A 25,895-nucleotide genomic window follows, 5' to 3' on the forward strand; every position below is an offset into this window, starting at 1 on the left:
GCCAAAATGGTAAGCCCAGTTTCACTGAGAGATCCTTACTGTAAATAAGGTGGAGAGTGACAGGGATAGACCCCAACGCCAGTCTCTGGCCTACACCCACACACACACACACCACTCACACATATATACACACACAGCACACACACACACCACTCACACATACACACACACACAGACCACACACACACCACTCACACACACACACACACACACACACATACACACACACACACCACGCACAGACAATCACTTGGGGCCTGGAGAAAAAGCTCAATGGCAGAGCATTTGTCTAGCATTCCAACAACTAAGCTGCATCTCCACCCACGAAAAAGAACCTTTTTAAAAAATATAAATAGGCCTGGCATAGAAGTATACACTTTTAATCCCAATATGTGGGAGGCATAGAGCATAGGGGCAGGGTTGCAGAGGCAGGGGCATCACTGTGAGTGCCAGGCCAGTCTGATTTATATAACAAGTTCTAGACTAGCTATAGCTACATGGTGAGATTCTGACATAAAATAAAAAGGGGGGAGGAAGGAAGAAAGAAAGAAAAAGAAAATTGGCAACAGAATGCCTCCTTTGGGTCACAGGACTTGTGAGTGACAGGAGAGAGCTTTGAGGGCTGTTCTCAGCCATGTCAGAAGTGCTCAGCAGCAAGAGAGCAGCTCTGAAGTCTACACAGGAGGCAGGCAGAGCCTAAAGGAGGCCTCGCTAGGGGAAATAAAGGGAGGGCTGTGTGAGACGGGCCAAGGCACGCAGGCAGACAGGCAGAGGGTCTGGAATGCACTGAGAGGAAACAGGGAGCGGGGACGCTTTCTGAGGAGGTGAAGTCATGGGGCCTCTCTTCCAGCCAAGCCAAGAGAGGCCCAGGAAGCTGAAGGGAGGCCCAGAGGCCCCACAGAAGTGTTTCCACAGGGGTTCCACTCCATACTGGAAAACAGGGGTGTAGCTGGTGGCATGGGGTCACAGGTGGTGAGAATAAGAACTCCTACTTAACCTAAACCAAAAAAGGGACAGCTAGAGAGGGGACCACTGCCCCCAGTCCATGGGAAGTTTCTCACCTCAGCCTGAAAAGCCAGGTCACATGCTTGGTGTGAGACAGAAGCAAACCCACAACCTCAATGTTCATTCCAACCAGTACCACAGCCCACACTGGGCCCCAAGATGGCGGGCATCCAGTTCCCAGCCGAGGGCTTTCCACAGGTTTTCCTGGCCTCCTTTTGGGATCTCAGAGCTCTCTTATAGCTGGTATAGTCTAGTCCGTCCCCTCATGGGGAGCAGGGAGACCAGGAAAAGCTGAGAGCTCATAAATTCCGCAAGGTAAAGAGCCATGTCTTCCCTCCCCACCCATGTTAGCTACTCAATAAATGAGTGTGTTCCTATGGCTGGTCGCCATCTGGCCACACAGAGCTTTCTTCTGCAAAGGCTTTCCCCCCTCATGTCTGGCCTCTCTGCCTTCTGCTTCAGCCCTGCTTTCTTTCTGTCAGGACAGACTTGGAAGTCTCCACCCCTTCCTCTGACCCTTGCAGAGTCTCCATTACCCAAGGACCTATGAGACTGCACGTTGTCGCCCTCCCAGCAGCCTTACAGAGGTGTGGGGATGTGGCCACCACACTGGAAACCATTCTCATCCATATGCCCCAGGCTCCTCTATTCTGATCCTGTGGCAGAGACAGCTGACCTCTCCCCTAGAATTCATTTCCACAGTTTGTACCTTTCAACTAGAAGCCCTGTGTTTCCCAGAAGCTTTGCATGGCAAATAGACATGACCTACAAAAGTTCAAGGTCACCCTCAGGTACACGACTTAAATCTAGCCTGGGCTACATGAGACCCCTCCAGGGGGAGGGGATAACAAGATCTGCTTTTTGTTTGTTTTTAAAAAAAAAAAAAAAAAAGATTTATGTTTTAGAGCCAGGCATGCTAGCCCACACCTTTAATCCCAGCACGTGGAAGACAGAGGAAGATGGATCTTTGAGTTCTAGGCCAGTCTGGTCTACAGAGTGGGTTCCAGGCCAGCCAGGGCTACACAGAGGAACCCTATCTCAGAAACCAAAGAGATTTATGTTGTATTTTTAACTATGTGTGTCACGGCCTGGGTATGTGCACGTAAGCAATGGTGTCCTTGGAGCCACAGGAACCAATGGAGCTGGCGTCACAGGCAACTGTGACTTCCAGCTCAATGTGGGTTCTGGGGTTCAAACTCAGGACCTCTACAGGAGCAGTGTGTTCTCAGAACCAGCTGGTCATCTCAGCCCTGATCTGGGCTAAGTTTAGGTCATGCCCTGAAAAGAAAGGACAGGAATGGTAAGAAGGTTCAGGGGACAGGGAGACCTGCTATGCAGCCTGGTGACCGGAACTCAAGCCCTAGAATCTGTGGAAATGTAGGAGAGAACCAGTTCCACGATGTCTCCCTAACCCCACCCTCACCTCCATGTGTGCCCTGGGGCAAGCAACCCCAACACCAAAGAATATATACCTTAAAAAAAAAAAGTATTTGCTTATTTTATATATACACTGTAATGTCTTCAGACACACCAGAAGAGGGCATCTGATCCCATTACAGATGGTTGTGAGCCACCATGTGGGTGCTGGGAATTGAACTCAGGACCTCTAGAAATGCAGTCTGTGTTCTTAATGGCTTGGCCATCACTCCAGCCCCCTAGAAATATTTTCTAAAGAGATTCAAGTACCTCTTCCCTCCCCTCTCCTTTCTCTTCTACCCTGTGCCACTCTCTGAGGCTTTGAGATGACCCCAGGAGGGTGATTTCTTCCACATCCCAGAACACAGAAGATCAACGGCCACCCAGGTCTACCAAGGAGTCGGGCCATCTGTTCAACTTACAGGGAGGAAACTTTGGTTTTGCCAAGTGACTATCCTGAAGGTCTGCTGCAGGAAATCACTGCTAGTCCAGTCAATAGATTTATTTAGACAGAGTTTCATGGTGTAGCTTAGTTGATCTGAAACTTGGAACCTATGGGAGAAAGGCTGGCCTGAACTCACAAAGATCTGCTTGCTTCTGCCTGCCAAGTAAGTACTAGAGTAAAGGCACACACGACTATGCCTAGCCTTTTTACTTATTATTTTATTCCTGAAGATTGAAACCCTGACGTCCTGCATATTAAGTATCTGCTCTACTACTGAGCCACAATACTTTGAGATTCTTATCAACAAGTAGCTGTTCCTAGCTCTCTGGGGCATTCATTTTTTGAAACTGCTGGTCAAGGGTGAGGTTACATAAGCAAGGTTATTCCCAGCATCTGTTGAAGATGTATGACTTCGGAGGGTCTTCGGGGGCCCCGAGGAGTCAGCGGAGTACAGAAGTGGGGGATACCCCACGTGGCTATCAGTGGGAGATCAAGAGGAAGGTGAGGCTTTTGCATATGCTCCCACAGGGCCCTAGAAAAGGTGGACAGGCTTACTTCTTTGAGCCATCTTCCTGCCAGCCCCAAAGATGCCTGATGTATCTCAAAGCAAACACCTCCCTTCAGCACCTCATGTCTGATCCTCGGACACCCAGGCTGGAAGCCTGGGTTCAGGAACCCAGGAATCTCATTTTCTGATCATTCTTTGGTCTCAGGAGGTAAAAGGAACTTTCCTCTCAATCCACCTTTCCCAGCCCTTCACTACCATCAGGTTTGCTCTCTGAAGGTTTGAGAACAACCTACTAGGTACTGAATATGGCAACACAGCCCTAGTCCCTAGTTTAGGTCAAATGGTGACTAAATGTGAATCTATTACATAATCAAAATACACCTCTCAAACCGACCGTTTCTCAAATGATTTCTCTTCTCTTTGAAAAAAGGGCTCTGGCAGGCTCAGGGACCAAGGTGGAACTGGATCCTGTGACGCAAGGTGAGAAAACACTGGGGAGCAGAGGTGAGCTTCAGAGCTGAGCTGAAGACTGCTGGCCAGACCCAAGCCTCCCCTTTGTAAAACAGGTCTGTTCATGGGTTCCCAAGGAGAATGAAGAGCAACACATTGTTGGCTTAGGTAGTGGAGTGCATACCCAGCATGCGCAAAGCCCTGGGTTCAATCCCCAGCACCGCATAAACAAAATGGTAATGCCAGTCATAAATGTAGTGGTAAATACCAGTCATCTCTACTTGGGAGGTGAAAATGGAAGAGTTGGAAAGGCGCTCAAGGTGCTCGTGGTCTACATAGGGAGCGTGAAGCCAGTCTCAAGGAAAAGATACAGAGTTCATACCGTTAAGTAGTTAGAGACAAAACCTGGCACACAGTAGGTGCTTGTTAATAATAGATGCTATAATTATGGAGAGGAATGTCCCTGGTCCAGCTGGAGAAGAGATAGACAACCTCCCCGGGATCCAGGAAGAGAGCGGAAGAGAGAGTTGAAGAAAGGAAACTGTGGCCATAAAGAGGAAGAGAGCGGCAGAGCTGGGGGTGACAGCACGGGAGGGAAAAGAGGACAGCCCTGGGAGTGAAGGCCACACCAAGCCTGAGCTGGGGGATGGGGAGGGGCTGAGGAGTCAGTCTATCAGCTGCCTGCAGCTCAGACAATCCCTGTACCCATCTCGCTCTTGCCCCACCCTGGAGCCTCTGCCCCGGTGTTGGCCACCCTCAGCGCCACGACCCTTGCTGCCACATTGCCACACCGTCAGCTGCTGTTTCTTGCCTCATTTTCCTTCCTGCCTGAGAGGGCAGAAGGAAGCAGCTGCCCCCAGAGGAGCTCTCTCTGGCCTTGGAGGCTGGGGCTGCCTGTGGTGGTGGGAAAGAGCTCTGGAGACAGGCAGGCCGGAGGCTCACGTGCTGCTGTGAGATCCCAGCAAGTCGGGTGACTCATCTAAGCCTTCATTTCCTTGTCTATTCAGTATGAATAATAGGATAAGACGAAGGAAGAAGATCGTCTGTGTCTGGCTTGTAGCAAGCGTTGTGTACATGTTGGGCACTAACAGGGCTGGCTTTCTGGGCCTGAATATAGTGCAGCTTCCTAAGGTGCAGTTGGGTTCCACAGAGGCCTTAAGGATCTATCACTCCTACCCGGAGAGTCTCAGATACAAATGACTGTTCCTAGCTCTCTGGGGCATTCATTTATTGAAACTGTTGGCCAGGGGAGAGGGTGGCTATTGCTAAGTAAGGATATGCATCTGTTGAAGACGTAGAACCTTGGAGGGTCTTGGGGGCCTCAAGGAGTCAGTCAGTTGAGAACAAAGGTTTGGGAGCCTGCCAGCAAGAGGTAGGTGACCCTTCTGTATATGCTGTCACTAGGCCATCTTCCTGCCAGCCGCAAAGACTCCCGAGGTATCTCAAAGCAAACGCCTCCCCGCAGCCCCCTGGATCTGACCCTTGGACAACCAGGCTAGAAGCCACATCCAGGCTCAGGAACACAGAAGTCATCAAACCTTCTGGACAATGAAGACACTTCCTGGTGTGTAGCCCAGGGCCTTCCTGAAACCCTGCAAACTGGGACTGGTTATGAGAGTATTGTGAAAAGGGGGTGTTAATTGCTACTCATGACACCTCAGGAGCTGGCCTAGCCCTGGGGAAAGGACAAGTATTGGCTCCTTTCAGCCCTTAGACTTTAACCCGCAGGCAAAGCATGTGTCGAAATAAATCAGGGGTGTTTGGGGGCAATAGCATGAAGCCTCAGAAGATATAGAGCCTCCTGGATCACGAGGACCAGGATACCTTCAGGCACTATACCGAGGAATGAATTCCCATAAGCCAAAGGGGCCCCTCATAGGAGCCACTGCCTGTCCTTTCTATACTGAATGCTTGGGGGGCAGGGAGCAAATGTCTCCAGCCCAATGAATACTCTCCCCACCACTAGACCCCAGGTCCTGCGTCAGCCTCCCCAGCCTATCAGAGCTTAGCCCCACTCTGTTTCCCAGGCCTTCCTAGATGACCCAGGGGAGAGTCTGAGGGTGGCCCAGCCTGGCAGATGGGGGCTGGCCCTGAAAGAGGCCCCTCTTTTTCCACCTCCGGCCACCTGTCTGGAGTTCTCAGTCTTTCCAGACAGCTGGAGAAAGGCCCCTAGAGCCTCTGCCTAAAGAGGGGGCTGATGTGGGAACACAGCTCGCAAGGAGCCAAGCCAAGGCTGAGGGGAGGCCCTCCGGGCTGACAGGGATGCCGAGTATGCTCGCGTGGGGGTGGGGTGCGCTGGGGGAGAAGTAGGGATTGGGGTGGGATCACAGAACGGAATGCGAAGCTTGCTCTCCCCGGGGCACAGCTGTTTATTTTGATCCCCTTGTCAGCTGCTGCCTGTTCCTTATCTCAGGGCTCAGCAGAGACTCCACCTCCTCCTCTGTTGCTGAGCTGAGGAGGCAGACTCTGCGGGATGCTGCCCAGCTTCCTGCTCCCACCGCCCTCCTTCCCCAGCCCTCCTCCACCCTTGCGGCTCCAGGCTGCTCGAAAGAACTAGAGGAAGCCGGCTTTCTTTGGACCTACTCTGTGCCCCTCCGAGGGTAACCACCCCCTTTTCTAACTCCACCCACCCCAGTTGTCACGACGGCCCGGAGCTGGTCACCCTTAAAATTTAGTTTAATTGGTGTTACTGGGTTTGAAGAGAGGACAGACGGGTGAGAGGTGGAGGCAGAGTCCACACCAGACTCTCGGCCTTACCGGGCCGTTCTTTACTCTGAGCACCTACAGCTCTAAACCAGACGCCACAAACTAGCAACACTTTTTCCATAAGCTCATAGAAACACTCCTAGAATGTTTTCTGTTCTTCCTGTTATTATAGAACTGGACTTTTCTTTTCTTTTTTTAAGACAGAGTCTCACGTAGCCCAGGCTGCCCTCAAACCTGATGGGTACCCGAGGAGGACCTTGAACCCCTGCTCCTTCTGTCTCTACCAATCCTGGGATTACGTGGCACTGGGGATCAAGCCACACACCGCTGCAGCTGAAATGGTTTTTTGGTTTTTAAAGAAAAAGCAGAGCTGGTGTGGTGAACGCTGGTAATCCCAGCATTATTCATTATTCTGGGTCAGCCGGGTCTACATATAAATTCCAGGCTGGCTAGGTCCAAACAGTGAGACCCCAGCACACAAAAACCATAAGCCCAACCAAACAAAATCCCACTGTAACCACGTATACTTCCCTTACTTGGTTTTTGTGTTTTAATGTATGTATAGTTTATCTAAACATATGTAAAGACACTCTAAAGGGATCAGTGTCTCACAGCTCAACTTGGTCTCAAGTGGTGGAGGCAGGCTTTGAACCTCCCAAATCCTAGGATTACCTGCGGTTTATTGAATTAAACAAAGGGATTCCTGCATGCTTAGGTAAGCGCTCTACATTCCCACCCCCCAGCCCCCACCCCACTTGGTTCTCTCTCCCTCTTTCTTTTGGCTGGGAACTCACAGAGATCCTCCTGCCTCTGTCTTCCAAGTGCTGGGATTAAAAGCATTTGCCACCGTGTCTGGCTCTCAACCCTTTCTTCCCTTCCTTTGTGCCCCCCCTTCCCTTCCTTCCTCAGCTGGGAATAAGATCCAGGCCCTTGGCTGAGCTGCCCCCCACCCCCAGCCTTCTTTTGAAGAGAAGGTTCCCCAGCAGGTACAAATATAGCACTTCAGACTCACTGCGGGCTCACCCTACCACTTGAAATTAGATTTCCTTCCTTCCATCTGCTTTGCCCTGTCTGTCACCTTGAGTGTGGAAAGTCCAGCCGTCCCCACCCCGAACTGCACTCCCATCTGTTCCTTATCGGAAGCCCAGAAGCCAGGCCCTTGACCTGTACCCCAGAAACCAGTCCACCCGCACCAGGCCCACCTGAGAAGGTCAGAGCAGCTCCCCAGGGCCCTCTTTCTATTCTTTGTGCATTTCTTAGGCTTGGCTCTCCAGCCTCCCTGAAAGGTGTGTCTCCGAGTTCCCAAAGTAGACCCTTGGCTTTGCTTTGGATCATCTGTTTCTGGGGCTCCCAGACCTGGAGTTTCAGCTTGATCCCCCACCCCCAGCCCAAACTCGGTTTGTTTCTGATGACGGGACAGGATGTTTTCCCAGCTTCTCTTGAAGTCATGAAACTCATTTTGAAAATGTCTTGTCATCATATGTGTGTATGCCTGTGGATGGGTGCCTGCCACTGAGTGTGGATGGAGATCAGAGGCCAGGTTCCGGGAGTGGCTTCCAACCCTTCCCCACTGAGTTTTAAAGATCCAGCTCAGGTGATCAAGCTTGTGCGGAGCCTCACAGGCCCTGAAGCTAAGCTTGGCCAGTATGTTTTACAAATCAAACGGTACGACGGATTTTTATTTTAAAGACATCAAGAGCACATCTGCTGTGGCAAGCACCACATAAGCACATTACAGAGGCTCTTCTTTGGTTTTCATACATGTTTGTGTGTGTCTGTACATGTGTGGACAAAATGGTTTAAAACGAAAACATTTCTAGGATTTGTCTTATCCTATTTTTGTCTTTTTGCTTTTTAAACAAGGTCTCAAGCAGCCTAGGCTGGCTTCAAACTCGGTATGTAGGAGAGGAGGGCCTTAAATTCCTGATTTCCTGCTTCCACCTCCCAGAAACCAAGATTACAGTGTGAGCCCCATACCCAGCTTAATATTTCAAGTTCTGAAAAATATTTCCAGGGCAGAAATGTGGCTCAGTCAATAAAGTGCTTGTCCAATGCAGTCCAGACTGGTCTTAAAGTCACTGTGAGGCCAAGAATGACTCCGAACCCATGACTCCTGCACACACCTGGAAAGTGCTGACCCTGTGTCAAAAAGGAGGAAAAAAAAGTACCTCCCTAACTGAATGTGTGTTTCTTGAGACTCAACAAAGCCAAAACTTCTTACAAGGTTTTGATAGTTATCCCCAAATCTTTAGCTAGTACCTAATATATATATATATATATATATACTTTCTTAGACGGGCATTATGCTGCATGACTTTGGTCCTAGCACTTGGGAGGCAGAGGCAGGAGGATCTCTAAATTGAGGCCAGTCTCAAACTACTGTACAGAGCCAGTTCCAGAACAAACAGAGCTACAAGTGAAATCTTGTCTTGAAACACCATAAATATGTATTTGTCAAATGACCCCTCATCTCCATTTCTGCAGACATACTATACAATAGGGCTTGACTTAAGTATATCTGAGTCTTTCCTTCTGGTTTTACTGTCTCTATTAACGCAACCAGCATTCTGCCAGAAAACCACGGTGAACCTTGTCTGTCTGTTTGATTTGTGTAAACTTACTTTGAGACAGGGTCTCATTAAGTTGCCCAGGCTGGCCCTGAACTTTCAATCCTCTCCACTCACCCTTTGAGGAGCTGGGATTACAGGCCTGTATCCCCAGTCCTGCCTGGCTGTCCTTGATTCTTCTCAGTCCTAAGCTGGAGCACAGAGCCTGGCAGGGGAGAAGGAATTCGAGCAGCTAGTACAACACAGACCACATACTTCATCGCAGAAATATGCAGGGTGCCTCTCAGGGGGAAGTGTGGATAACTCTAATTTCTACCAGTTACCCAGTTCTGCTGTTTCTGAGGCCTTCAGAACCTCTTGTCAAATGCCCCTCCTCATCTCCATTTCTGCCATCCTGTAGGATGGCAGGGCTTGACTCTTGATTGACAGGATTTAGAATGGCCCAGGAAACACAGGCAAAGGCATTTCCAGAGATTTAGCTGAGGAGGGCCTAGCCTGTTTGAATGTGAGCGGGGGCCCCTTCTCACAGCAGGAATGACCTTAGACTGAATGAAAAGAGAGAAAGAAGAAAGGCAACTAAGGGTCAGCATGCACCTCTCTCTGCTTCCTGGGCACAGAGGCAACGTGAGCAGCTGAACCTCACCCTCAGACTGCCATCTCTTCCTCACCAAGACAGCCCCCTCATCTATATAAAGCCAGAGAAGCCTTCTCCCCTGAAGCTGCCCATGTCCGAATTCTGCCACAGCAGTGAGAAAAGTCATCTATACCCTAATTTCAAGTCTTGTCATAATTTTAGAGCCTCCTCCACCATTCCACTACAGCCTAGGGAATTGTCTTAAACCACCCGACAGACCACAAGACTTCCTTCCAAAGCCTCAATGGCTTCTTCTGAGCACCACCGCTGCCCCCTTCTTCGTCTTACTATTGTTTCAAACATTCTTTCCACCTGGGTATCCAGATAGGGAGCACCGTCCTCTAGCTCAAGCCACAGATTCCCCACTTTCTGATGACATCTGTTTCTGAGGCTGGCTTTTCTTTGTATGCGTTTACTTGACGCACCCCTCGCACAGGAGAAGCTAAAGCCTCCAAGATAACCTCTTCGATTAAATTAGGCATTTAAAGAGAGCTACGGAACGTAAACTAAGGCCACGCTTCCCGTTAACCTTTTGTGTGGGGGAAACAAGATAACCACTGTATTTAAAAACTAAGGTTTTGTTAACATGCAGTGAGTTATGTGTGTTGTTTTTAAGAAATTAGTAATAAACTTTTCAAATGATTCCAGGGATTGTGCACACTTACAATCCTGCCACTGGGGTAACAGGGGAAGAAGGATTACAAATTCCAGGCCAGTTGGGACTACACTATGGGCTAGCCATGCTTCATGTCACATACCTGAGATCTCAGTGCTCAAACAACAGGAGGTGTTCAAGACCAACCTTTCAATGAATCAATGAATTGATCTCTTCCTCCCTCTGTCTCTCTCTGTCTCTGTCACTCTTGTCTGGAATATATGCACACTCAAACACACCCACAAAACCATCTTGAAACCAAGCAAAATAAACAAAAACGAGGCAGGAGGATGCCTGTCAATAGCTAATGTGAGGGATCTTGGGTCAATCCCCAGCACCAAAAGAGGGGAATATCGTTGTTATCATAGAAATAATAATGACTATAAAACTAACAATGATTTTCTTTTTTTTTTAAGATTTCAATGAAAACTTTATTACAGATATATAAACAAAGCATTACCTCTCAGTAGTACAGAAACTTACCATTAAATAAATAGGTCAACTTAATCTGTTTTGGTTTGTTCTGCAAAAAAAGAATTGCTAGATTTTCCTTAAGTTAATCAAATTTATACTCACTACAACATTCTGCATAAATTTTTTTTAAACCTAGTTTATATAGAAACAGAACACACACATTAACTAAATCTGATTGTGTTAACCACCGGCATCATACTTCACCTTCATCAAAGCATAGACAGCGAAAGGGGAGAGGGAGGGAGGGAGGGAGGGAGAGGGAGGGAGGGAGGGGGAGCGGGGTCACGGTACTGATCTAAACAGTTTTCTAAGCCAGCTTGTGCCACCAATCACAACAGCCAGGCCAATTTAGACTTTTAAAATCTCCAATGGGATTTCAAGACAACCGTTCAGGACATTGGTTAAAACCTAGGGTTATTAGAAGGGTTGTGTGTGTCCCATCCCAAATCTATTACCCAGAGAGGCTCTCACCTCTGAACACCATGAAGAGGACTAGAAGCTCTGGTTCCAAAGCCATTGTTTGTTTACCCCAGCCCCAACAACGGTTACTGGCAGGGAAAAAAGCAAACTATCACTTAAATAACATTTCCATGTTTTAAGAGACAGCTTGACCTCAAGAAACTGTCCATGGAAATGTGGGATAAATTTCTTAGGTCTTTCAGTCCCTTCTTTCCATTGAAAACCCCTACAGATGAAACAAAATTAGGTAAAAGGAGAAAAAGTTTGCTCTTACCCCATTCCTTCTCCCTACCCACCCTGCTCATGCCTCCATGATTAAATCCCCCTCTTCCCCTGCCCCAGTTATCAGGGCCACTCAAGCTCTGGTTCCCTCCTGGTCCGGAAAATCCCCCAGACTCCTGCCCATAAACACGTATGCTACTGGGGTGGTCCTGTTGGAATGAACTCGGCTGCCCATAGCTGCTCTGCTTGGATCGTGACTAGCCGTCTGTGAGGAGCAGCAGCTGGTAGGATTTGCAGCTGGGGTGCGGTGACTGGCTGCAGTGTGTAGCTCCCAGGTACCTGGGGACAACTGCAGTTACTCTGTCCGTATCCTAGACTGAGTTGGTTATAAGCCCCCTGTGCTAGATTGAGCTTGACTAGTCTCAGCAGGCTTGTTACCATCCTGTGGTCTTGTAGGTGCAGTGGCTGTTGACTGCTGGCCATGGGCTGGGTAGGCAGGCTGGCTTCCATATTCAGACTGAGCTGCCTGCATAAGGGGCCTGCGCTGGGGTGACGGTAGCAGTGTTGTCCTAAGCACTAATGCCCTATCCTTGGACAGGCTGGTTGTGTGCCTGGGGGTCAGTCAGTGCGGTATAACCAGTGGGAGGCTGTCCGGAAGAATCTGCAGTGTGCCCTTAGGTGGCAGTGCTCTGAGCCCTGGTAAAGCTGACATCAGTAGGCTGTCCATAGGTTCGAGAGCTTTGTTGTCCACACGCCTGGGTGGTCTGTGTGCATCCTTGTGTTAGCTGGATGGTGTAAGCACCTGTAAGCACCGTAGGCCCTCCTGGGCTGCAGCTTGGCTCTAGGTACGCCATTTTCTCTCCTTCCTCCTCATTCTCTCTAAGTCGGGCTCCCTCTGAGTTCCCCCCAGGCACCTCCCCAACAACAATTTTCTTAAGGAAATCATCGGTAACATTTCACAAAGAGAGTAAGAAGTGAGCTCAGATCATTTCCATCAAAGTAAGAGAGAAAGGCGAGTGTTTCTGTAATATGGTTTTAGGTTGGAAAAAACAAGACAAAGCAAAACAAACAAACAAAAAACAAAACAGAGCAAACCAGCACCATCAGAACTGCTCTTATTAGATTTTATTTACTTATCTGTTCATTTATTTGTTTGTTTTTGAGACAAGTGTAGCTCTGGCTGGCCTGGAACTCACAGAGATTTGCCTGCCTCTGCCTCCTGAGTTCTGGGATTAAAGGCATGAATCACTACTCCTAACTGTTGAATTTTGTTTTTCCCCCAACTGTTGTTGCTTTTTGAGACTTGCTCTGTAACCCACTTACATTTCTGTTCTTTTGAGACAAGGACTCTGGTGGCTGAGGGTGTCCTTGAACTCCTGATTTTCTGACTTCCTGCTCTTGAGAGCTAAATTCACAGGGATTACGGGAATTCCAAATAATACCCATCTTTCTTTCTACTTTTAACTGCTTTTCAAAAACTGTTCTTTGAGTTGGGCGGCACTGACACTTGCCTTTGATCTCAGCAGTCCGGAAGCAGAGGCAGGCAAATCTCTCAGTTCTAGGCCAGCCTGGTCTACAAGTGAGTTCCAGGACAGCTGGGGCTACACAGAGAAATCCTGTCTCAAAACCACAACAAAAACAACAACAAACCCTGCTCTTCTACAACATCAGACTTGGCGGTACATGCCCACAATCCCAGCATTTGAAGCCATGTGTTTGACACAAGTCCTGTGCTATTTAGTGAGTTGAAGGCTAATGGGGGCTGCAGAGACACTGTCTCAGAACATCAAAACCAAAAGCTGTTCTTGAATCATTTCTCACCAAAACCCCTTCTCGGGTCTGAGGGTTATGGCTCAGCAGTTGGTAGACAGTGAGTGCATGGAGGGAGGGGGCTCACAGCACAGAATACAAAACCAAAACCTCTCTTCTTTGATTTGCTCACTTTCAGGTGAGAAGTTCCTGATCAACCTGCCTAATGTTGTGCAAAAGTAACCAACCCTTCCTCCAAATTCCCACAGGGCTGCCACATGAACCCTTCTTGCGGCCCTGCTAGCCCACAAGAATGTGCATAGTGAACTTCTAAATGCTAACACTTAACAGTGACTAATGCAAGAGGAGGAGCCAATGGTTGGTCAAAGGCTCCTATGCACTGTTGATATACTGTAGTTCCTGCTCCTGAGTTCAACAGAAGATTCAAATGAAGACTTGGTTGGGTATACCAGAGAAAACCAGCTGTGCTACAGGGTTTTAGATCTAACCTGGGTTATATGAGAAGATCAAGGTTATTTTAATAATGGTATCTGGAAAGGAACTGACAGATAGACAGACAGACAGACAGACAGACAGATAGTGGCTGGGCTCAATTTCATTATATAGTCAAAGATGGAAAGATGGCCTGGAACTCATGATCCTCCTGCCTCTAACTCCCACGAACTAGTTTACAGGAGCAAAACATTACACTTAGCTTTAATAGTGTTGGGGGGGGGGAAGAGAGGACAACAATGAAAGATTAAGATTTGTTATGTAATGTGTGTGTGTGGATTTATGCATGTGAGTGCAGTGCCCACAGAGGCCAGAAGAGGGCATCAGATCTCCTGGGGGCATATAGGCTGTTGTGAGCCACCTGACTTGGGTGATGAAAATTATCGGCCTATAGAAGAACAGAGAATGCTTTTAGTCAATCACAAGTCATCTCCGCAGCCCGATAATAGCTTTGATGTTTGTTTTTTCCCTGACTTTGAACCCAGTACTGAATATGTCATAGCGTTACTGCCCTTTTTTGAACAGACAAATGAATGTTTTCAAAGCCTCTGCGTATTTCCCATGACGCTGGATGACTGACTGTATGAGGTAGCTGAGCCCTAGATGTATGCAGTCCTGTCCTCTGGATGGGACATGGGTCACTCTCCCTAGGCAGGGCTGCTGCCTGTCTCCAGATGAACTATGAGAAGCCTCAAACCTTCCTCAGAGGCCAAGTCACCATTTCAGCGCCAGGGCCAAGCTTAACCACGAGCTTGAGTTGTACCCCCAGCTACCGCCCCAGTGCCACACCCCAGTGCCACACCCCAGTAAAGCTGTGATGGGAAAGCCCAAGGAAAAAGGAAATGAACGTTAGAGGAGGGTCGGAAGAAAATGTCTGCACCTTTGTTTCAGTTGGGTGGCTGTGGTCTGGCTGATTCATCCAGGGCTCCACAGACAGGTCAGAGCCCCAGCTCCACCTAGCAAAGCTCACATCCACCATCACACACGCCTGCTTCCTGGGTCCTCTATGATACCTGACCTGCCTGCTGGGGCAAGGCCAAGGCATCTTTGTTCCATCTGGTTTGGCTTAGTGGATGTTGCTGGGGCTCTGGTTCAGAGACCTAAGGGATCCAGGATCCAGGATGCCCTGGTAAGCTATGAGTAGGGGACAACACATGCCCTACACCACCTACTTCCAAGACACATGTGCATGTCACTCACAACCAATTCAAAATCCCCAGTCCTGATGTCATCTCTCTCACACCCCCAATGGGACACACACATGCCAACTAAGCAACTCATAGAGGTCCATCTGGCTCTGTCTTCCCCGTATTGGGATAAAAGGTGTGAGCCACCAATGGCCTTGGCACCAGGCTTTCGATACTGATCAATACTGGGCTAAGCTGTTTGGCCTCTGCACTTTCATTCTTCACGTGTGAAATAAGACACTTCAGCACTCACTTATTACACATGCATGTATATGTACATGTACACATGTGGAGGACACAGGACAATCCTGGGTGTCATCCTCAGGAAGGCCAACTGCTCGTCTGATTCAGGATCTTTCAACAGCCTGGAGATCACAGCCTTCGCTAACTGGCCAACCAGGGAAGGCCTAGGATTCTGGCTCTGCCTCCCTGGCACTCGATAGCACATAAGGCATTTTTACACGTGTTGCGAGAGGCTCAACTTCACAGCTTCATGCTTGTGAGCCAAACACTGCACTGACCAAGCAGTCTTCCAGCCTTGTATTCTGTTTTTCTTTTCTGAGACAGAGTCCTATGTATCCCAGGCTGGCTTAAGGTTCAAGGGTGACCTTGAACTTCTTGTTCTCCTGACTACAGTCATGGGCCACATCCATTGTGTGTGTTCCTGAAGACTGAACCCAGAGATACCTTATGCCAGGTCTCTACCAACTGAGCGACATCTTCCAGCTCCTTACAGTATTAGTGCGAAGAATAAGTAATAATTGAGTCAATAAACATACAGATGGAAGGAGAATAACATCTTGTGCAAGTTGTCCTCTGACCTCCAAGCACAGGCTCCACCATATACCTCACCAACACACATACACACTATATGTATATATACACACATAGATATATATTTATACATGTAGATATATATTTATACATATATACAAATAGATATATATTTATACATATATACACATAGATATATATTTATACATATATACACATAGATATACATTTATACATATATACACATAGATATATATTTATACATATATACACATATACATATGTATTCTTTTAAAGAAAGAAGATCCACACAATATATGCTCATTAGGAACACCCAAAAGGCCTCTCAGCAGTTATGTCTGAGGAAACTTTCTGAGGACCACCCAGAGGCACCAACCAAGGTCGAGTTCAGAGGTTATACCAAGTCTGAGCCAACCTCCAAAAGACTATCTCTCCAGAGATCCAGAGATCTGAGAGGCAGATTCAGCTGGTCTTCCTAGAGAAGCTAAGTCAATCAAAGAAGAGACAGCCGCTGGCCCTGGGTCCAGCAGGTACCAGCTGACTGGAGAGAAGGGAGAGCTCGGAGAACGTCCTACATCTCTTCTCTCACTTGGTCATCTCGTATAGCTGAAGGCCCGTGACTCCACTGTGGTTCGTGGGTCTGTAGGGAACATGTCTTAGGAGGAGGGGAGCGCAGAGAGGAGAGAGGAGGCAGCCTTCTGAGCCAGCTACTTCGTGGAAACAGCCTTTCCTTCCCTTCCCAATGTCCCCAAGCTATCCTGGTGCAATCTACTTGCTAAACGTCCTACCCTCCCCAGGGTCTCATTCAAAGTGAACTCCCATCACAGCAAGCCCCAAAAACTGGAGCTTAGGATAGGTTCTGTAACAGCAGACAGAAACCTTCAGGGGACAGGCGGATGGGACCTACAGGTGCCCTCTCCTCCCCAAACAGGGCCCCCTCCTCCAGCTGGAATTTATGCTGATGCTCAAGGCCTGCATCAGTCTGAGGCCCCGGCCCTGACTTCCTTTCCCAGAACTCAGGGAGCCCAGAGGAGGGGCAGGGAGGAGCAGCCTGGAGAGAAGGGAACAGAGATCCGGAGGGAGGGTGGGCTGGAGCAGAAAACGCTGGGGCCAGAATTGGGAGTTTCTGGGATTGCCCCAACTTCAAGGACTCTGTCCAACCTTCTCCCCACAGGCCAGAACTTTCAGATCTATTTTTACTCTAGAAGAAAAAGGGCTGTGAGGCAGGAGCTAGGGCTGAGTAGCAGACCGACCGTTACAGCTCCCTACAAGTACACACACCAAACCCTGGGATCAATCTGCAGCACCGTATAAACCAGGTGTGGTGGTGAATGTCTGTAATCTCAGCACTTGGGACGTAGAGGGAGGAGGATCGGAAATTCAAGGTCATCCTTGGCTATAGAGCAAGCATTGAGGCTAGCCTGGGCTATGTGAAACCGTGTCTCAAAACAAACAAGCAAACAAAACAAATCCATGCTGAGGTACATTAGCACACATACTTCTTCTAATTCTAGCACTGTGAGTTCAAGACCAGCCTCGTCTAAAAAGGGAGTTTCAGGTCAGTCAAAACTACATAGTGAGGTTGAGTGTGTGTAATGGAGTCATAGACAAGATGATGAGGAAAGAAACCATCACTGGTCTGAGGCTAACTTCTTGCCCACCCCAAAGACTACAGACTGGAAAGTTATTTTTGCTGTCACAAAGACAGTAGCTGTCACTCATCAGAAAGGTTAGGCTCTTTCCCCGGCCTTATTCTTATTTCCTCATCTGTAGAGGCAGAATGACACCTTACAGGGGATGTATCTGGGTGACAGAGTCCTTGCCAACATGAGGGTTTGAGCCTCATCATGCCCACCCACGCACACACCCACCCACGCATGAACCCACTCCACTGGGCTGTGAGGCCATTAAGATGCCACTAAGCATATAGTAAACATTTAGCTAGTGTTAGCCACCGTAAGGGAGGGCACATAGATCAGGAAACAGAAGCCAGAAAGGAGCCTAGCTAGAACAAAGCCAGGCAGCTTATCCACAGGGCCTGCTCCCTGGCCATAGCACCACAGAATGAAAGTAGACCTCAAGTGGCTGAGCCGTGCAAACCTTACTTAGAAAGAAGCTTAACTTCTCTGTGCAGCGGCTTCTGGCTTCTTGGCCTGTAAGACGTGTTTCCTGTCCCCTGTGTCTCATGAGCGGGTGGGGGTTAGTTAAGGATGGATTATTAAGTGCTTGCAAATACTAGCCAGCCTCTGTTCCTCTGTTCCGGGGCTGTCCTCAGCACTGTGGCCATCTTGCTCATTCTGGGCTGTATCTGCTGTGTCGTATCCCAATGACTGTATGGCTGTCTTAGTACTCTGTCTTGTCTCTGAAACAAGCTCTTGCCCAGTAGCCCTAGCAGGTCTGAGCTTGTTATGGAGAGAGGCTGGCCTCAAACTCAGAGATCCACCTGCCTCTGCCTCCCCTGTGCTGACACTAAAGGCCTGTGCCACCAAGCCAAGCATGTAATAGCCCTTAATGGGTCTGACCAGCAGCAATAAGATCTGGCCTGGATACTGGAAGAACCAGCACCTTCCTCCTGCACCACCTTCAAAGAGCCACGGCTCAGCCTCCACTTTCTAATCTCAGGAGAGGCTGCTCAGGAATTTTACCCAACATGGGAGAACTGGTCAAGCTGCAGAGAGCTAATACTCTCAGAAAGGTGTGGCTTCCGGGGTCCCTTACAGGCAACAGTGTAAGTGTTATACCCTTTTAAAGGCTAGGAAGGTTCATTTGGAGTAGCCTCCCTGACAGGCTGGCACTGGCGGACACTTGAGTCCCTCTGTGGCAAGGACATGGGAAGGTCAGGAATCGGAAGAGGTGTGGGAGGGCCCCTGCCTGGGGAAAGGAGCACATTCTCCCGAAGGACTGCACACTTGGGCCAGAGCACATTTTATGGAGATTCTGCCGGGTCCGGTCAGAACAGCTCTCTGTGTAAACAGCTGGGAATGGGGTGCGGACAGAGGTCCCAGGAAACCAGCTGGCGCCTGAAGGGCCAGGTGTGGTTCTTCACCCAATCCGGGGCCCCTGAAGCGACACTCTGGGCTACAGCTCCATCTGGTGGACAAAGTGTGAATACCATGGGCCAGGGCCAGCAGCAGGCCTAGCGATGACGATGACGCAAGGGGGCCTCGGTGAGTAACCAAGTTTCTAGGCGGAAAGGGGTGGAGTCTTCACGTTGACACTCTGGCAGAGGCCCTAGGTGCATGCGCTCTAGACTCCTGTAGTCGGGGACTCACGTCATTAGGTTGGGATCACACAGTTATTTGTTAGAAAGTCCTTACATTTTTGCCAAGTGGGCGTGGCAGTTTCCATGTCTGGAATCCAGCTCCCAGAAAGACGAGGATTGTTCCAAATTCAAGGACACCGGGGACTATTTACAATAGTAAGGGGGTGGGGTGGGGTGGGTGGTGGCTATATGGCAGGCTTAAGCAATAATGATGATGATGATAATGATGACAATCCAAAACGATCAAAACGCAGGAAACAAAAAATCCAACCACTCAATAAAAAAGTTACGGGGCTGGAGAGCTAGGGAACCAGTCAAAAGCTTGTCCTGCTTTAGCAGATGACCGAAGTTCAGTTCCCACGTTGTGTGGCTCATGACCTTCAGGCCCTAGCATTTATGTGTACAGACACACACACTGATGCACAATTAAAAATAAACATTTTTGTTGTGTTCTAACCCGTCCTAGAACCACCTCAAACATTTAAACATTCTCGAATCTCCTTCAGTGTCTGGAGTCTAACTTCACTTTTTGATACTGCCTTCCTTGACTGATTGGTTGATCTGAGACAAGGCTTTACACCACAGCCCAGGCCCCTTCCAACTTCCAATGAGCCTCCTGCCTCCGCTTCCTGAGTGCTGGGACCACAAGCATTCAACATCTCAAATATCCCTGTATTTATTTATTTTTCTACTTAGCTCTCCTTTGTTTTTAAATTTAAAAATATCACTTATGTGTCTGTAGGGTGTATGTAGGCACCATATCCTTTGTAGCTGGAGTACCAGGCAAAGTGGATGCTGGGACCACGCCCCGGTCCACCAGAAGAACAGTGATAACCACTCCCCTGGGTGTTCTTTTCCAAAGTATTTACTTGCAAAGACTCCCAGCCATCTTACCCCAAGCCCTCCCCTTCTCCACACATCTCACAGCATCACTGTTACATTTCTGTTTGAAATTTGTACGCCTACTGGTGTTTGTCTCTAAGTCTGTGCACCTCGTGTGTCTGGTACCCAGGAAGGTCAGAATGACAAAGAGTTACACAGACTTCCTCCCTGTAGTGGGGCAGATAGGGAGAGGGGATGTGGCTAGGTAATACTGGCTGTAAATTCCAAATTCCCAAGATGAATGGCCTCTTCCTCACCCTCCGGGCTTGAGACAAAAGCCAAGCAGCTTAAAACAAAGGGTTTGTGTTCCGTCTCCCACTCCCCAGACCCCCTGCTGATGGACTGGCTCAACTACTTCAAGGCCGGACTTGTTACTCAACAGTTGCAGGCGAATCAAGCATCCTACCTTTCTTCAAATTGACCAACCCTAAATTCAGGAAGAACTTTTTTCCAGACACCTGAAAGGCCTCCAGCCCTCCATTTTTTCATCTCCCAAGACTGCACTCTGCCTTGCAGGGTCTTTTCTCCGTGTGTCTGCTGTGTGTGTGTGTGTTTCCTCCTTCCCAACACACGCCCTTCTTTAAACGCTGGCTCTGTCTGCTGCTGTCTGCTTGCAGTGTTTAGATTTCCCCGATGCTACCAGCTGCTTCCTGCTGCCTAATTCTTTAAGGGGCAAGAGAACAGGAACCTGATCAAAACTTGTAGACCTTTATAAAAAAAGGGGGGGGGTCATAGGAACAGCCTACACTTTTCTGGTGTTGCTTCTGAGACATACATAGCCCTGGCTGTCTAACTATGTGGACTCACAGAGATGACCAGCTTTTACTGGCATTAAAGGCGTGCTCCTCCACAGTTGCAGCATTATTTTCAATAGATTTAATTTTACATAGATGGGTGTTTGTCCTGCATGTGCAGAAGCGATGTGGATGCTGGGAATTGAACTAAGTCCTCTGGAAAAGCAGTCAGTGATCTTAACCACCGAGAGAAACCGCTAGTCCCCGAATCGTTATTTGAAAACAAGAAGATCTTTAGAACTCAACTTCCACTACTGAAAGTAAAAAAGTACACTGTCTGAATTGAGATAGACCTACCTTCAACTCTGAACTCTGCCACTTACTAGCTGTGTGACTTTGGCAGGTTCCTAACCCTCTCTGGACTCTGGTTCCACGCTGACAAGCTGGGACAGAGGCATGCACATGGAGAATAAGATGTGCATCAAATGAGAGAAACGCTTAGGAGCCCCTGGGAACACTACGAGGCCCCTAAGTGGCTGTGGAAGCCACATTTCCCAGAGCTGAAAGGTTGAAGGGGTGCTTCACGGAGAAAGTGGGGGGCTGAGACCAGCGACTTACACAGACTCCACACTAACTGCACTAGGACCAGGACAGGAATTGACAGCTCTTTGAAACTGAGGATTTAAACTTTAAAAGTCTTTGTGGGCAAGACAAACACACCCTACTGCTCAGCAGGGAAAGGGAAACTTGGCAGAGGTCCCGGAACTTTCCCCACCCACAAACCGCCCTAAACTTCCTCTTGTGGTTTCTCAAGGGTACAGCCTGTTCTTCACCTACGAGTGAGGGTGGAGGACAGGGGGCGTGCCCAGGGTTCCACTGGGGAGGGGGGAGGAACGGGTTGGAGGGGGCAGAGAACCTCTGTTTGCATTATTCATAAGCTTCCAACCTCCGTCCCTCAACGTCAACACCCATCTCTTCTAGGATCAATGCTTAACTGTTGTTTTAAAAAAATATTTTGACTTTTTTTTTTTTTTTTTTGCTTATGGATGTTTTGCCTGCATGTATGTCTATACACCCTGTGCATGATGTATGGTGAAGACCAAAGGGGAGCTTCAGCTCCCCTGGACATTGTGAGCAGACACATGGGAGCTGGGAACTAAACCCAGGTCCTCTAGAATCTCAGCTAATGCCCTTAACCTCTGAGCCATCTCTCCAGAGAGTTGGTCTTTTGTAGTGCAGTGTCTCTCTTATGTAGACCAGGCTGTCCTCAAACTCAACTCATAGACACTGGCCTGTCTCTATACCTCCTGAGTGCTGGATTATAAATTGGTTTTTGATCATAGCAGGCATAGAGACCGGCCTTGGCCTCTCCAATGCAGACAGTTCCTCAGAGAAACCGAGAGTTTCAGAGAGGAGGCTGAGAAAACAGCTAGATTTCAGGGAGGCTGCCCTGTAAAGGGGCTTGCATCTGTCACAGGCATTGTTCCAACCTGTGTGGGGTAGAGACAAGGAGGCTCCTTTTCATGAAGTGGGGGTTGGGGGTGTACATAGTTCCTTAAGCTTCTCCCACATCTATATTCTCTTTTTAATGAGATTCCAAGTTTGAGTGTTCTTGAGATCTAGGATGAAGTCTAAGTCTGAATGTGCTCAAGACAAAGAAGGTGTGGCAGGTCGCACATGACTCTAACCCTGGCATTCTTCAGAAGGACACGGGCCAGAGAGACCACAAGTTCAAAGTCAGCCAACCAACACAGTTTCAGGCCAACTTAGATTACGAGACATGTCTCAAAGGACAAATGGAACCGAGGACGTGGCGTGGGGACAGGAGTCGGTATGCCTGTTCAGTTCCCCTGCAATCAGGTAGAAGCTGCAAATGTCAGTGATCCAAGCACAGCGAGGTAGGATGAGGATGGAGACCAGGGAGACCAGGGCCTTCCTGGCTAGCCAGTCTAACCCAGCAGCAAGATCTAGGTTCAGTGAGAAACTCGGTCCCCAAAACTGTGAGGGCTGGAGAGAGAGCTCAGAGGCAGAGAGCACTGGCGGCTCTTCTAGAAAACCCAGGTTTGGTTCCCAGTACTCACAAGACAGCTCACAGCACCCTAGCTCCAGTTTAAAGGGATCCAGCACCTTCTTCTGCCTTCTGTGTATACCAGGCACACAGACATTAAGGCACACACATAATATAAATACTGTGTTTCAGACGCGGTCTACGGAGCACTGGCTGGCTTGGAACTTGTTAAATAGACCCCGGCTGGCAGTCAACCCACAGAAATCTACTTGCCCTTCCCAAGTGCTGGGACTAAAGGCATATATATGATCACATCCCCGTGCATACAATATTACCTCTTGCTGTGCTGTCCCCAGACCACTGAGCAGTCCTCTGGGGACTCTCTGTAAACAATACTAAGATTCAAGTTCTTCTACAGAAGAGTGACCTTAGTCCAGTCACACCTGCTGTGTCACTCGAGACCACACACTGACTTCCAACAGCACCCAGCCAGACTGCATGTTCTAGAGGCTACAGAGGCGGGGTGGCCTGGCAGTTAGGAGCAGGGACTCCGTCCTGGATGCAATGATGGTACCTGTCATCTTAGCATGGGCTAGAAGGCTGAGTCAGGATTGGGTTAGAGGCCAGCCTGGGCTACAGCAAGACCTTGCCTCAAGGGAAGAAAAGGATCGGCTTTCCGAAGTCAAGTGAATTGGACTCACGTCCATCTGTGGCGTCTTTTCGCTGTTTACAGAGATTTATTTATTCTGTTTATGTGTATGCGCCATGTTCATTCCTGATGCCTGCAGAGACCAGAAGAGGGCAGGAGAAGCCCTGGAAATAGGTGGTTGTGAGCTGGTAGATGCGGAGAATCGAACCGGGGTCCTCCTCCTCCTCCGTAGTAAGTGGCCTTAACTGTTAAGCCACCTCTCCAGCTCCCTGACATTCATTTCTCGTTCCCTCTACAAGGAGACTTTACCTCCTATGCTCAAGTCTCCTCATCTATCAAGTGGGAGCTCCGACTAGATGAGTTAACACAACTATTAAAGATAGTAATTTAAATGCTACGTCTACACCACTTACACAAACACTCAAAGGTGCTATGTAACTCTGCTAGGAACCCAAGTCCTTGAGCAACACAAACACAACCGTGGGAGGCATGACCATGTGCTCAAGGACTGGAATGATCAGAGACATTTCCCATTTCCAGTCTCTGTGGCTAGAAGCTCTGATCTCCCTCCACAATGTCCCCAACATTGACAGAGTGCGGCCCCAGGAAAAAGTGCCCAATGAGTTGGTAGCCTGCTGAGCTAGGGGTGCCAGAAAACAGCAGAAGAACCTCTTCTACACTGGGGACACAGTGGTGACAGGGACAAGACAGGCTTGTTGGAGAAAACAGCCCCAGGGTCCAGGATGGGGAGTGGGTGTCCGGTACCGTATGGAGTGATGTATCATGCACAGGTTGGCTCACCCAGCCACATCCAATTGGGAGTTCAGGGGATCCACCTTGGCAGCTTGTCTTTCCCAGAATTGCTCCTGTCTATTCCTACTTCCTTATGCTGAGGCGTGGAACAGTGGCCAGCATATCTCTTGCTCACTAACATCAAGCTTGCCTCTAGGAGAAATAGTACCCCAAAGACTATCTAATACTCTAAAGTCAACAACCATCCTCTGGAAGCCTTCTCCAACAGAGCCTAGCCTTCATCTCCATGGTATCTCAGCTGTGACTAAGTCAGCAGCATACTCTGAAACAATACTGAGCACACAGTAGGTGCTCAGCTAGTGCAAGCGAATGCTGCTTCCTTGCAACATCAGCCCACTTCTTCAGTAACTTCTCTGGTCTACATTTAAAAGATGAAGGAGGCTGAGACCTGGTGCGCATCAGATACCCACTCAAGACCTTCAGGAAAGTTCTATTCTTTAGCGTCCCTCCTTGGCTCTGGCTGACTCAAAGGCCACCACCTCCCTAAGCCAACCTGCTTTGCCTTCCAACCCCCAAGCCTGATATCTGCAGCTAAACCCTTTGGGCTTGCACGTGAGCCTGGAGGGAGGCTGTGAAGGACCTACACATGGTTTGGAGGCTCGGGGACCTTTGGGGGCTTCTCTGACCCTTAGCTCTGGTCAATATATCATACACAGTGGGAAAGTAAGCTAAGCTTTTGGGGCCAAAACTTAGGTGAGACAGGCGCGGTGATCCACTGAACCCACCCACCTGCTTTGTCCACTTGTATATCTCCAGCCTAGACATCTTAGTAAGATCCTAGGCAAAGCTGGCATTGCGGACATCACGTGTATTACGGTTTCTCTAGCCCCCAAGCCTACCTCTTGGCAGATGAACTCCTGAGCTTGGACGATGGCCTCTCGTTCTCTCCCGCTGAGGGACATCCATCTGGTTTTGGGCAGTACGGGTGATCACAACCACCAGCCACAGACCGGCCAGGGGCGTGCACTCCGTTTCCTGGGCACCCAAACAGAGCGAGTGTCCACCCCCGCCGGCGCGCGGTGTTTACAAAGTCCGCGCTGCACTGCTGATTGCGAGCTGGAAGCTGGGCAGGAAGTGGGGACGAGGGGGCGGGTGAGACAAAGGCGCTGGGTGCTGGGCTCTGCACCCAGAAAAGCAGCCAGGAGAAGGGTCATCCAGCTCTGAACCCTACTCCACCACGGGGGTCTACAGACCTCATGTGTGTGTGTTGCCGGGAAGGGGAGGGAGTGTTGCGGCTCCGGCAGGTTTAGGGGTCCATAAAACAGAGGGATGCCTTCTGGGCATCTGCAATTCCTGGCGAGCGAACGCTGCCCAGGAAGTAAACAGTAGACCTTAGTTTTTAACTCTTACCACAGAACCACACCTGTTATCCGTTATTTCACCTCCTCCCGTTATCACGCAGGGGAAACTGAGGCACGATGAGGTTTAGGTTACATGACCAGAGTCTGAGGGCTAACAAGGGGTAGGATTCAAACCCAGCAACTGCATCTGGACAGGTATATCCACCCCTACTCCAGTCCCCAGATCAGGATGGATAAGGAGAGGCAATCTCTCTTAAAGAATTTCTAGAGCAGAGAGGCTTATGGGTAACATGGATACCAAGTTCTGGGAGTGAGAGAGACAAGGGACAAGCTTCCAATTTATTTATTTATTTATTTATTTATTTATTTATTTATTCACTGTAGCCGTCTTCAAACACACCAGAAGAGGGCATCAGATCTCCTTACAGATGGTTGTGAGCCACCATGTGGTTGCTGGGATT

At 49.0% G+C, this 25,895-nt stretch overlaps 1 long non-coding RNA gene across 1 annotated transcript in view; it reads right to left on the minus strand.

Moving 5' to 3' along the window:
* The window catches only part of LOC308420657, a 73,074-nt gene extending 47,950 nt beyond the window's left edge, over positions 1-25,124 (minus strand). Inside the window, exon 1 of the long non-coding RNA XR_013975035.1 lies at positions 24,973-25,124. This is a non-coding gene — a long non-coding RNA (uncharacterized lncRNA). The remainder of the gene's footprint in view (positions 1-24,972) is intronic.
* Positions 25,125-25,895: the final 771 nt, after the last annotated feature.

The sequence above is a fragment of the Micromys minutus genome, assembly GCF_963924665.1.
Source record: "Micromys minutus genome assembly, chromosome: 5".
NCBI classification, from domain to species: Eukaryota; Metazoa; Chordata; class Mammalia; order Rodentia; family Muridae; genus Micromys; species Micromys minutus.